This window comes from Lytechinus pictus, chromosome 11, assembly GCF_037042905.1.
Source record: "Lytechinus pictus isolate F3 Inbred chromosome 11, Lp3.0, whole genome shotgun sequence".
Classification (NCBI taxonomy): Eukaryota; Metazoa; Echinodermata; class Echinoidea; order Temnopleuroida; family Toxopneustidae; genus Lytechinus; species Lytechinus pictus.
The window spans coordinates 22,596,899-22,608,698 of NC_087255.1; the positions used below are offsets into that span (position 1 = coordinate 22,596,899).

The 11,800-nt window shown below is 33.9% G+C and overlaps 1 long non-coding RNA gene across 1 annotated transcript; it reads right to left on the bottom strand.

Annotated features, from left to right (window-relative positions):
* Positions 1-2,797: 2,797 nt before the first annotated feature.
* Positions 2,798-7,189, bottom strand: LOC135155984 (uncharacterized). The gene is made up of 3 exons (XR_010295108.1): positions 6,718-7,189; positions 4,079-4,188; positions 2,798-2,916 (listed from the first exon to the last, which is right to left on the bottom strand). It is a non-coding gene; the product is annotated as an uncharacterized LOC135155984 (long non-coding RNA).
* Positions 7,190-11,800: the final 4,611 nt, after the last annotated feature.

Below are 11,800 nucleotides of genomic sequence, written 5' to 3' on the forward strand. Positions count from 1 at the left end.
GACAGACCACCTAATTCGTCCGCATGACGAATTAAAATCTAGTGTGTTTTTGGTTTTCTTCATTTAAGTGTCAGTGGACTGGAATCAATGTGAGTGAGAGGATGATTTTGAAGCAATTTGTCAGCGAAGAATTACAGAGATCAATAAAAATCCAAAGGGTATAAACAAGTTTGGGGGTTAAACATCTAAAATATTAGACTAGTATTATGTACAACTTGGTTCTGAGCATCAATTATCATTTTCAAAGATAGTCTTTAGAAGAACCTCTTGATGCACATTGTAGTAAATATATACTCCCCCCAAATAAAAACAAACTGTGGTTCCAAAACTCCTGCAAATGAAAAGATGAATAGCTGGAAATTGTATTTGTCAATCCAAAACTCTTTTTTCAAAAATCTAACATCATATTTGGAATGTATTTGTACACCACTTAAAATCTGGACCCAAGGAAAAACACAACTGTTTGAATATATTTATCAAATGAACTACATTAATGTATAGACAAAATTTAGTCTTCCACTAGTTTTTACATCAGGATGAAGCTAATATTCAACAAATTTGCTGCTCTGATAGAACCATACAATATTTCCTCCCATGACAATTAAAAAAATATCAAGTCATATAGATCTACAGTACAGCACACAGCCCATTTTAATTGAACCTGGAATGGAAGCGTGCCTATAGCTATAGCGAAAGCAAAGGGAGACAATGAAAAAGTATTCCTGTCTTTTCGGAGGCGAAGCCAATATTAAAATTATTTGTGTTTGATTATTCATGTATGCCATTCACAGATCACAATTCCCTTGCACTACACTCTGCCACCATGACAACGGCAAACAATTGTGAATTCATGGGGCTAATGCAAGTCAACCACTGCAATTACTTTGGTACTTTGGGTAGGATATTGGGGGCATGTTTGTATCATAATTCATAGTTTCATACAATTTTATTTCACACAGATAATTCTGATTGATTCACCTCTTTTTTTTCCAGCTTTCCAATGAATTAAAGTACATTCACACCTACATGTAACTATAAATCAGTATAATTTTTTTTAATTTTTTCAGAAAGGTATTTTACTAGAATCTTTATACTAGATTTTATATCCAAAGTGAAAGCAAAATACTCATGAATTTACCTTGGAAGTAGGCATAAAGTTATACACAACTTATTTGCCCCCACCATTGAATGAAAATGACAAAGAAGTAAGAAAGTATTCTCAAAATTACACAATCCTTTGAAGGAATTTCTCCAAGTCAAAGTCAAGGGGATATTTGCAGATGAAAAGTAAATTCAGAAAACTAAATTGTACATGTACCCATCTGAGAAGTGAGGTATAGAGATGAAGCAGGGGCCGCAGAAGAACTTCTCTGCATAAGGTTTGAATAAATAATCATCTGGTATATTGAGGCCTGCACAAGCTCTCATAACTTTAAATACTCTTCCTTACCGGACAAGTGTGAATGCCACTTTACAAGAATTTGGACTTTGCATCCACAGTATATTAGATGCCCAATGAGAAAATGATTGGTATATGAAGTGGCCTAATTCCACAACAAGGACAATTTACTCAAGTACTTCGATATCAAACTGCTCAAACACCAAATGACCAGATGAGAAAATTCAACACAAATATAGAGATTGGGCTTGGACATGTATGTGAAGCAAACAGTTTAAAATTCCTCAAGAGATGACAATTTCAACAGTATGTGACAATAAAATGAATAAATATTATGGTATTTACCCCCTTTATATTAAAGTGGCAAAGGGATTAATAATGGAACAAACCAATAATACAGTACTGTACATGTATGAAAATAGAGCATGGTTCCAAAAGCCTCTCAAAAGATATCTGAGTTTGATAATGTAAATAAATAAATAACTAAACAAAATAAATTAATTAATTAATTAATTGATTATAAATAAATTAATTAACAAATAAATTAATTAATTGGTAAATAAATAAACGAATGAATGAATGAATAAATAAATAAATAAATAAATAAATGAATAAATAAATAAATAAATGAAATAAAATATGTAAAGGTGCATTTATTATCAAACATGTTTTTATTTATAACACCAAAACACTTACGACTTACAATAAAAGAGTGACTGACTAAAAAAAAGGCTTTATAGGTCTGTCATATGCTTAGAAGCAGACAGAAGGGGCCTGATAATAGGGGGAATAATGAAATATAAATACTTCTATGTTTATAGAAAAAGCAAAGAATTCCCCCCTCCCCCATAATACCATGATGGAGAAAATATGAAATGTAATTAACAACGAGAAACCAATAATACTGTTCACCTTGATTTTTAATCAATTTCAGCCAAACAAAGGAACAAAGGGATGGGGTTCTGACTGCATGGGAAAGGTTCCAACTAAGCTAACTGATAAACCTTGACATTTTGATTATAAATATAGTACCGGTACTAATTAATATCACAAAAGCCCAAGATACGAACCACCAAATAATATTAGCCATCACAATAATGCAGGAATGTCATTGAATGTCAGGAATGTCATTGAGCAAAGAAATTATTCATTTTGCAGCATTTCTGCATTAAAATGATTAAACCAATAGAGAGAATATTTTTACATTCAATATGTGTAAATTCAATTCAAATAAAAGGACTAATGAATATTCTAATAAACAAAGAAGTACATGTAACGAATGAATTAGCATTAAATGTGAAAATCTTTAAAAAAAACATGGAATAACAAATTGAAAAAACACAATATTATTGATATTGATTAATAATGATGAAGATAAAATTGAGAGGAAGCAAATTCTTACCCTTGTCATACATCTTCCTACACTATGGAGGAATGCAAAGCTTGCAGGTATATCACCTCCTAAGGTCCTTATTAGCTCGGTCCGTAATTCATTAAGTGTCAGGTTTGGCGATATGCTGAAAACGTTAAATGAATCAAACAATAATTTTCACACATGAAATGGACTTTACACAGTAATACTTTATCTAAAACTAATTTTACATAACACAACAATAAAAATATGAATAAGATGAAGATGATGATCCACAGCATTTATATTACACCGTATTTCTGCTAAAAAAGAACATTCATAAAGTGCAGGCTCATCCAATAAAGCTAATTATTACACATCTGCTAAAATAAGTGAGTTTTGAGAGACGATTTGAAGAGTATTTCACAAGGTTGCATGGTATCTACAATAGTATGTAAATACATCTCCATAGGCATATTTAGCTAATTTGAATAACTTAATTCCATCATATTTGCGATATTTCAGTTTGGTTTTATGATTATTCTTTCTGAATGAACCTCATCATTAACAAGCATGTAGCACTGCTATTTTTTTTTCTTTTGTATAATATGTAACGTAACAGTCATACATTTATGTTTGTGTTGTGTACGTTTGGTCAAATAATTGCAAGTACTTTTTCCTTTTTCTTTATAAATCCTAAATACACTACATGTAAGTACTGTATTTGCAATTGAACAATAGACAGTAAATAACCTAATTATAATTTTTCACAAGTTGAAAAGATTGCCTAGGCTATGTCTGTGACTGTGAAACAATGCCAAATCATTATTCTTTTGTGTGTATGTGTGTGAAATTGTACTAAACAAGGTTTGTCATCATTATCATCAACATCAACATTTCCATTACTTAATTACATACAGCATTTGATTGCCCAACATATAAATTTTGCAAATTGGGGGGGATTAACTTTCTCTTTAAAGTTTTTATACACCTTCTGCGGAAAGAAAAAAGGATGATTTTATTGTTATTATTACTTTCATTTGGCATTTCAAGTTTTCAACAAATATCACGTTACAAGGTATTGAGTACAAAGAGGGAAGAAACAAGAATGTCAACAGTGTAAGTCCAGGGGAGCGTTTCATCAATATTTTCATCCGACAAGTTGTCAGATCTGACATCTTTCCATGATTTTGATTGGCAGAGAGGCACTGTTCCTATGGTAACTGTCGGATAAAATGGGACTTGTCGGATAAAACGTCCGACAAGTCCTTTCATGAAACGCCCCCCAGGTTGCCTAGGAATGGAAATTATTAAGTAAAACATATTACCTGACAAATCCAGCAGACCGCGCATCCGAGATGGAATCATTGGTGAAAACGCTGCTATATTTATCATTCCATGATTCTCTTGGTAATACATACACATGAAGGTCTTCCAACTGTAAAATATAGGTCAGAGGGCAACACAAATTACTAGTATGCAAGCCATAGAGGAAAAGACAAAGTTTTGAGGCAAAGTGACTAGAAGGAGGAATTATATTGTTTGCCCGGGCCCTGGTGGGTGTTTCACAAAGTTGTAACATGTATTAAGAGCGAATTTAAGAAAGACTGGTGATCCGTTCTTGTGGTAAATGGTATACACCAAAATGTTCGTTGGCGATGGTTTAGCACGCAAAAAAGGTTCACCACTGACCAGTCATTCTTAAAGTCGCTCTTATCTTACAAACAGCTTTATGAAACACCCCCAGTCCCCCCCCCCCCCCCACATTGTATGAATGAAATTCTACAGTGTAAATGGTGTATTTCACTATAGGAATTTATCAAAAAATCACTTGCAACCAGAAATTTATTTAAAATTTTGAACTTTTAATTAACTAATTAATGCATTAACAATTGAACATGTACCATCATTACCAGGTGTTTTGGAGTGATATTATATATCTGGACAAGACAGCAATTTCAGGAACTTTGCGGTATTTCATCAATCGGTTGAAAGTATATAGACAATACATTGTATTACAGAGCACATATTCACATTATTTTTGCTATCTAACACATAAAGTTTGAGAAAATATGGTGGAAAAGGTTGTTTTTATCTGAGAAGTGTCCGGATATAGGGACCCCCATCCTACTGGTATCTACAATTTGATTTTTTTAAACTTCTTTTAAAAAACTTCATTGCTGGCATATATCCGTTTTATGAATCAAAGTCAAGATGAATTAGAAAAAACACTTTGAATACAATGTACATGTACATGTAGATTACAAACATAAATTTTGAGTTCTCTTCAGAAAAGAAATTGAAAGTGCTCAGCAAACAGAATAATCACTGGTCTAATGATTCAACTTTATCATTAGTCTATTTAATTTCAACTTCCAACTATAAATCTTTCCTCCTCCTTCTTATTTATGTACTACTTTTTCTTCTCTGCCTTCTCCTTTTTTCACATTGTTCAATTTAAACTTGTTCTTCTAGTTACATCATTACAAATCAAACTCAAACTTCAAAGTGTGATTGATCTAAAAAAAATTATCTCTTACAGTGTAACTACATAATTTCAGATCAATCACAGTTTGATTTGAATCAATCACAATTCTGTGTAAGACAGGGTCTGTAGATTTAAAAATTAAAGTTAAAATAATAATAACGATAATAATAATAATACTTGCACAAACAGCACAATGTTTTAAAAGCACCAACAAGTACATGTATGCACTGCACATGAGCACCTAATACCCCTTTCATAAATCCAATTATGCGGCTAATAGCAGCATAATTTGGTCGTAAAATCGGAGGAGGACCAGAGTTACGGTATCCGCATTATTTTGATGCTGCAATTATCCGCATAATAGCAGCATCGGGACAAGATTTTGAGTTTATGAACGTATTTCCAAATAATGCGGATAATTGCCATGGTGCGGTCACAAGGTCACCCGTTTCCAACACAACCGCATCGGAGGGGGCGTGTCCAGTTGTCATGATAATTATCCGCCTTTTTCAGGAGGGGCGCTTGTAAAAATAATGCGGATAATTTTCGGAGTTTGTGAACGCATTCCAATTAGCAGCCTAATAGTAATTACTATTAGGCTGCTAATTGGAGGATAGGTTTATGAAAGGGGTATTAGATATTTCCTTTAATAGCACTACATCCTGACTTATGGATCCTGCTGAGTATCATTGTAGAAGTAATAATAAAAATAATAATGATAATGATAAAAATGATAATAATAATAACAATAATTGATCTAATAATAATAATAATACAATGTATAGTAATAAAAATAGAAATACACCCTTAGATATCTAATGTTAGTCACTTTCTTAGTAGTATCATTCCAGTAAAATACTGCTATAATTTTATAAAACAATACAGTCTAGATCTAGATCTAAACATTTTAACCACAGGGTCTAGTATAAAAAAGTAGTAAAGTAGTATTACAAGAGAAAACAAATGGAGAAGAGTTCCTTTTGCGACAGCCACCCAAAGACAAAGTGAAAAGGGCCAAGGGTTAGGGTTTATAGCAAAAGGAACTCTTTTCGAAATATGCAAGTTGAAAATGAACACTTTTCAATCTTTCATCCTGTACTGTTATTCTTTCCTTATTCTCTTGTTCAAAACTAAGTTCTTCCTCCTCCTCTGTCTTTCACTCTTTGACTTTGTCCTTAATAATTTGAGTTCTTCTTTTTTTAATTTCAACTTCAAGGCTCTCCTCTCATTATGTCTGTATCTTCTCATTCATCTTCATTATTTTGTTCTTCGTGTTTGAACATAAATGTACGGTACCGTAGTACTAGATCTAGACTCTAGCCTTAATTTAATAGCAGACGCGCGGACAGCACAGCACAGCAGTTCGAAAATTCTTTAGACCGCAACCGCTGGAGTCCCGGCGGCGAGGGTTCCAGATGTTACCGTACCGGAAGCATGCAAGGAGCAAAACTCGACAAACGGGGTTTTCTTTAAACTTACTTGATCCGATGGTGAATTTGGTATCGGATAATCAGTTGTCATGTTACTTTAATTCCTCAAAACGCATTCCATTCACATCAGCCCATATCATTTACGTAAATCCATCCGCAAATCAAGCACCAAATTAAAGATAAATGTGGAATATTCACTCCTAAGATTAGAAGTCAAGCTAACGATGTTCCGATCCTGCTGATTCGAGCGTCCAGTTTCTATGGGCAAATGTCACGTGATATCAATTATCGCGATATATAGCGATCTGCAGTAGTTTGTTCTATCGAGAAAGTTTTGTAATACTTTTTAAAAACTTATTATAAATAGAGGAAAAGGTGCATCTGAATGATTTATTAAATCCTGTTCACCCTAGGCCAGGGTCAAATTATTTGAAAAGCTCATACATGATAACGATATCAGTAAATGACACAGCCGATAGTGCCGGCGAACGGTTATTTTGTCTTTTCCTATATATTTTGTAGCTTTGACTTGTGTTTTCTTCAGCTGTTTTACATTTCTGTTCCGCCTAGACTTGAGTTCATTTGCATTTCTTTTCAGGACTGCCCTTGCAGTCTGAACTTAAGTTATTCCATTTTAATTAATTTGAGTTGTCATTCGTTCATTTTACTATGAATGCCTTTCCTCTGATTCATCTTCATTCCTTCTCTATTCTCTCTTCAGGTGTTCCACTCCCGGTTCCATGCACTCATTCCATCCCTCACCTGACTCCTTAGTTTATTAGTTTATTATTACATAATTACATAATCACCTATGACATCTTTATCATCTTCATCTCATTCCTTAATGGTTTATCTCATGAATTGGGTTCTTACATTTTAGTTCGATCCTTCATTATCTTTAGTTTGATTGGTTAATTGTTATTTCTAATTTAAATAAATTATGTAAATTGTATATCATTCTGAGTTTTACTAGGCTGAGGCAAAGTAGCCCAGAGATTGCACTACCAGACTTCTTCGGGTTCATTTTGCGTCTCTACTTCAGTTTCACTTATTTCCCGTTTACTAGTTGGTTTGATGATCGATGATTGAGTTAATGCTTTGAACTTATATTATCATTTCTACCCCTGAACTAATAATTAAACTAATTAAAAAGTTTGTCTCTCATTCAGAATCTCCAAATCTGTTTATAACACCATTGTGTTACAGGGATTCTCCGGGTTGAAGATATATCGAAATAGAGTAAAATTCACAGAGCAAAATGCTGAAAATTTGATCAAAATCGGAAAACAAATAACGAAGTCATTTAATTTCAAAGATTTGCATTATTTTGGTGAAATAGTTCAAGGCAATTCATGCCAAATTTCCAAAACTTATGATTCATTTAGGGACTGAAAATTGCATGATGATCGCAAGTTTCTTGCAACGATCCATATTATAACTCTTGCTCCCCTTTTCTTCCCCTTCTCTCCCCCCCCCTCCCCCGGCCCCCTCTCTTTCTCTCAATTTCTCTGTTTTGTTGTTGTTTAAAATCGTCAAGGGCTGTCTATATACAAAAATCGCAATTGGTATAGTAGATTCAGATTCAGATTTATTTCCAACAGAAATAACATAAATATTGATACAAATCATTTTCATACATTGTAACAAATATTTGCGATACAAATCATTGTCTTTATAATCATAGTAAAAAACATTCATGATAATTAACATATAAAGATATATACAAAATGTGGTGCATTTCGTAGACAAATTATAAAATATAATTCAAATAGAAAAAAAAAGGTATCTGTGGAAATAGGAGATTCACTCAAAAGCAAAGCTTGTATAATGTGAACCTCCCTCAAAGAAGAGAAAAGAGGAGGAGAGAGAGAAAGAAAGAGGGGGGGGGGGAGAGACGCAATGGTTGCTATTTGCCTACGGAGACTTACTGAATAGATTAAAAAGAACAAGATAACACACATAACAAGACAAAACTAATAAAGAGTAAAATACCACGAAGAAAAAAAAAACAAGAACAAGAACAGGACGACAAAAGGAGAAGTAAACTTAAATAGAAACAGGACGATTGCGACCGAAATTAGAGAATAAAACAAGATGATAAAGACTAATAAAAATAACTAGATGTCTGAGAGGGATGGTAACGAGCGGGAATTAGTAATGAAGACCTCGGTAGGATGTAAGTAAGAAGTTTTTCAGTTTTCTTTTAAAAGAATGTATGGAAGGGCTGTTTTTTATGTTATTGTCGAGGGAGTTCCAAAAACTAGGGCCATCGAACATAAATGTACTCTTTGCCAATAAAGTTCTAAAACGGGGTAAATGAAATTCGTTAGATTGCCTCGTAGGGTAATTATGAAAAGACCGATTAAGAGGAAACATAGAATCAAATACACGTGGAAGGATATTTTTGTTAAATTTAAACATAAATTGCCCTAAATGAAATAAGTATAGGTCGCTTATCTTCAGCAATTTGCTGTCAAAAAATAGTGGGTCAGTGTGTGAACGAAAAGCTGAATTATGAATAATACGAAGGGACTTCTTTTGCAGTAACAACAGTCTATCTAAAATGGTTTGGTGTGTGCTGCCCCAGGCAAGTATCCCATAATTCAAGTAAGGTAGGATCAAAGAAGAATATAGCATTAAAAGTGACGACGACGAAAAATGATATTTCAATTTATTGATAATGCCAATATTTCGCGAAATAATCTTACAAGTACAATCTATGTGGTATTTCCAGGAAAGCTTATTATCAACGGTAACACCGAGAAATTTTATGAATGTGACACTTTCTAAATTAGTGTCATCTAAAACAATGTCCATCGGAAGTGTATCAATGGAATTGCTAAATAGCATATATTTAGTTTTAAGTAGATTAAGAGACAATTTGTTGGATCTTATCCATTCTGTGACTTTTAAAAGTTCATTATTAATAGTATTTACTAAGGTATATGGATTTTTATGGGAATAAAATATATTGGAATCGTCTGCAAAGAGTATAAACGAAAGGACATCAGATGATTTACAAAAGTCATTAATATAGATGATAAATAATAACGGGCCTAACAAACTGCCTTGCGGGACTCCACAATTAATAGATTGCATGTTGGATGCATGACCATTCAAAGATACAAATAGTAGAATGTCATACGTATAAAATATAGATTTCAAAAGAAAACGGAGCCGAACAATATACACACTCAAAGTGCAGTCAAAGGTGCAGTGGCTAGGACTTTTTTTTTCAGAAAGGGGAACGAGAGGGACCTTTAAACTAGGGGGCACCAAATAAATTTGTTTTGGGGGTAGTACGTCTATAGAGACCAAGCTTTATGCCCGCTCGGATCTACCTGGGTCTTGTCAGCAACTTCAAAATGACCTGCCACTGTTACTGTTAGAAAACTTGGCTGAGAAATGGCAACTTCGCTTCCATCCAGACAATTAAGTGTACTGTTCTGAAAGTTGGTCGTATGCAGTCTGCATTTGAATATCACGTACATGGGTAAAGAAGATGACAATGTGTATTTCTTATAGAGAGGCACTTGGGTGTACTATAGTTGATGCACGACTCACCTTCAAAGACCACATAAGCTGTCTCTATATATAAATCAAATAAATTGCTGGGTTTAATGAGGAGGTCTTTTTGAAAGTTTGGATGAAGATACAGTGAAGCTTATGAAAGTTAAGGGATCTAATATACAGGGGCCGCGGAAGTGGGGGGGGGGGGGGGGCTCGGGGGGCTTCAGCCCCCCCCCCCACTTTTTTCCAAAACCATGTACAAAACCGTAAAAATGACCATACGATTGTGATTTTTTGCATGGTCAGCCCCCCCCCCCCACTTTGAAAACCGTTTCGCGGCCCCTGTAATAACACCGTTATTAGAATATAGCCATGCAGTTTGGTCACCTTTTAGAATAGGTGATCAGAAACGGCTTAGAGTGTGCAGCTATATATATAAGAGCTACCAAACTAATCCCTCGACTGAGGAACTTGTCCTATTTAGAGCGACTGCATCACTTGAAACTACCATCTCTTCTTCATATAGGCGTATTAGAAGAGGAGATGATAGATGTTTATAAGTTTATGCTTGCATGGTATCTATGACATTAGCATAAGGAAGGCCGAAGACTAAAATTCCCAGAAACTTGAGAAGCAGTATATGCAAGGCTTGATGTAAGGAAGTTCTTCTTTTCAAATCGAGTTATAAGTTCTTGTAACAGTCTACCAGAAAATGTGGTTTCAGCACCTTTCCAATTACTCATCCATTTCATGATTTACAAAATATGAACAGAGTGTCCCATTTTTAGGCGTATATCTTGCATCAATTGTTTTAGTTATGCTTCCTTTTCATGATTACAAACAGTGCTTAGAATTTCAATTTTTCTGGTAGAAATGTCAAAATTTTCAGCTCGCACTTCGCATTTTTATTAGTGAAATATGTAACGTCTTCATGATTAACTGCAAGCAGCTATAACAGATCCTAAAAAAATTTCTGCTCGCGCTTCGCGCTCGCAGTAATTAGGCATATTTAATTGGAAACACATGTCGTTTAGGATTACAAACATTGCCCAGAATGTTTGTATTTTAGGATAAAATACATGAATAAAAAAAATAGCTAGCGCTCGCACTTTTTTAAACATAAGGCTTATGAGATTATATATTTATGTTGTTTTATAAGAATAAAGCTTAGAAGTGACTATTAGGACTACCCCTGCAAACAAAAATCAACTTTGAGCGGCCGTTGGGGGGAATGTGGCTGAAAAAAATCGCCCCCCCCCCTATTGGCGAAGGCTGGATCCGCCCATCCATTTTATTGACATACAATTAAAGTCAACTTAATTGTTAATATCATATATTATCCATCACGATATTATTTTATTTTCAGTTAAAGAAAAGGATCATTCTGCATGCCGATGAATTTTTATCTGGACTGTCTGGTGTATAATAAAATAAATATATATATAAATATATATATAAGAGACCGCTATATCTTATGTGTTTTTATTAAATGAAATCTGAAATATTTTAATCATGATTTCTAGGCTCCTCCGTGTCATATGACATAAAGTTTTATTCCTCCCTGAACATGTTTTGAATTATTATTGTTTCAATATTTTGGGTTCAATGAAAAGAGTCCTTAT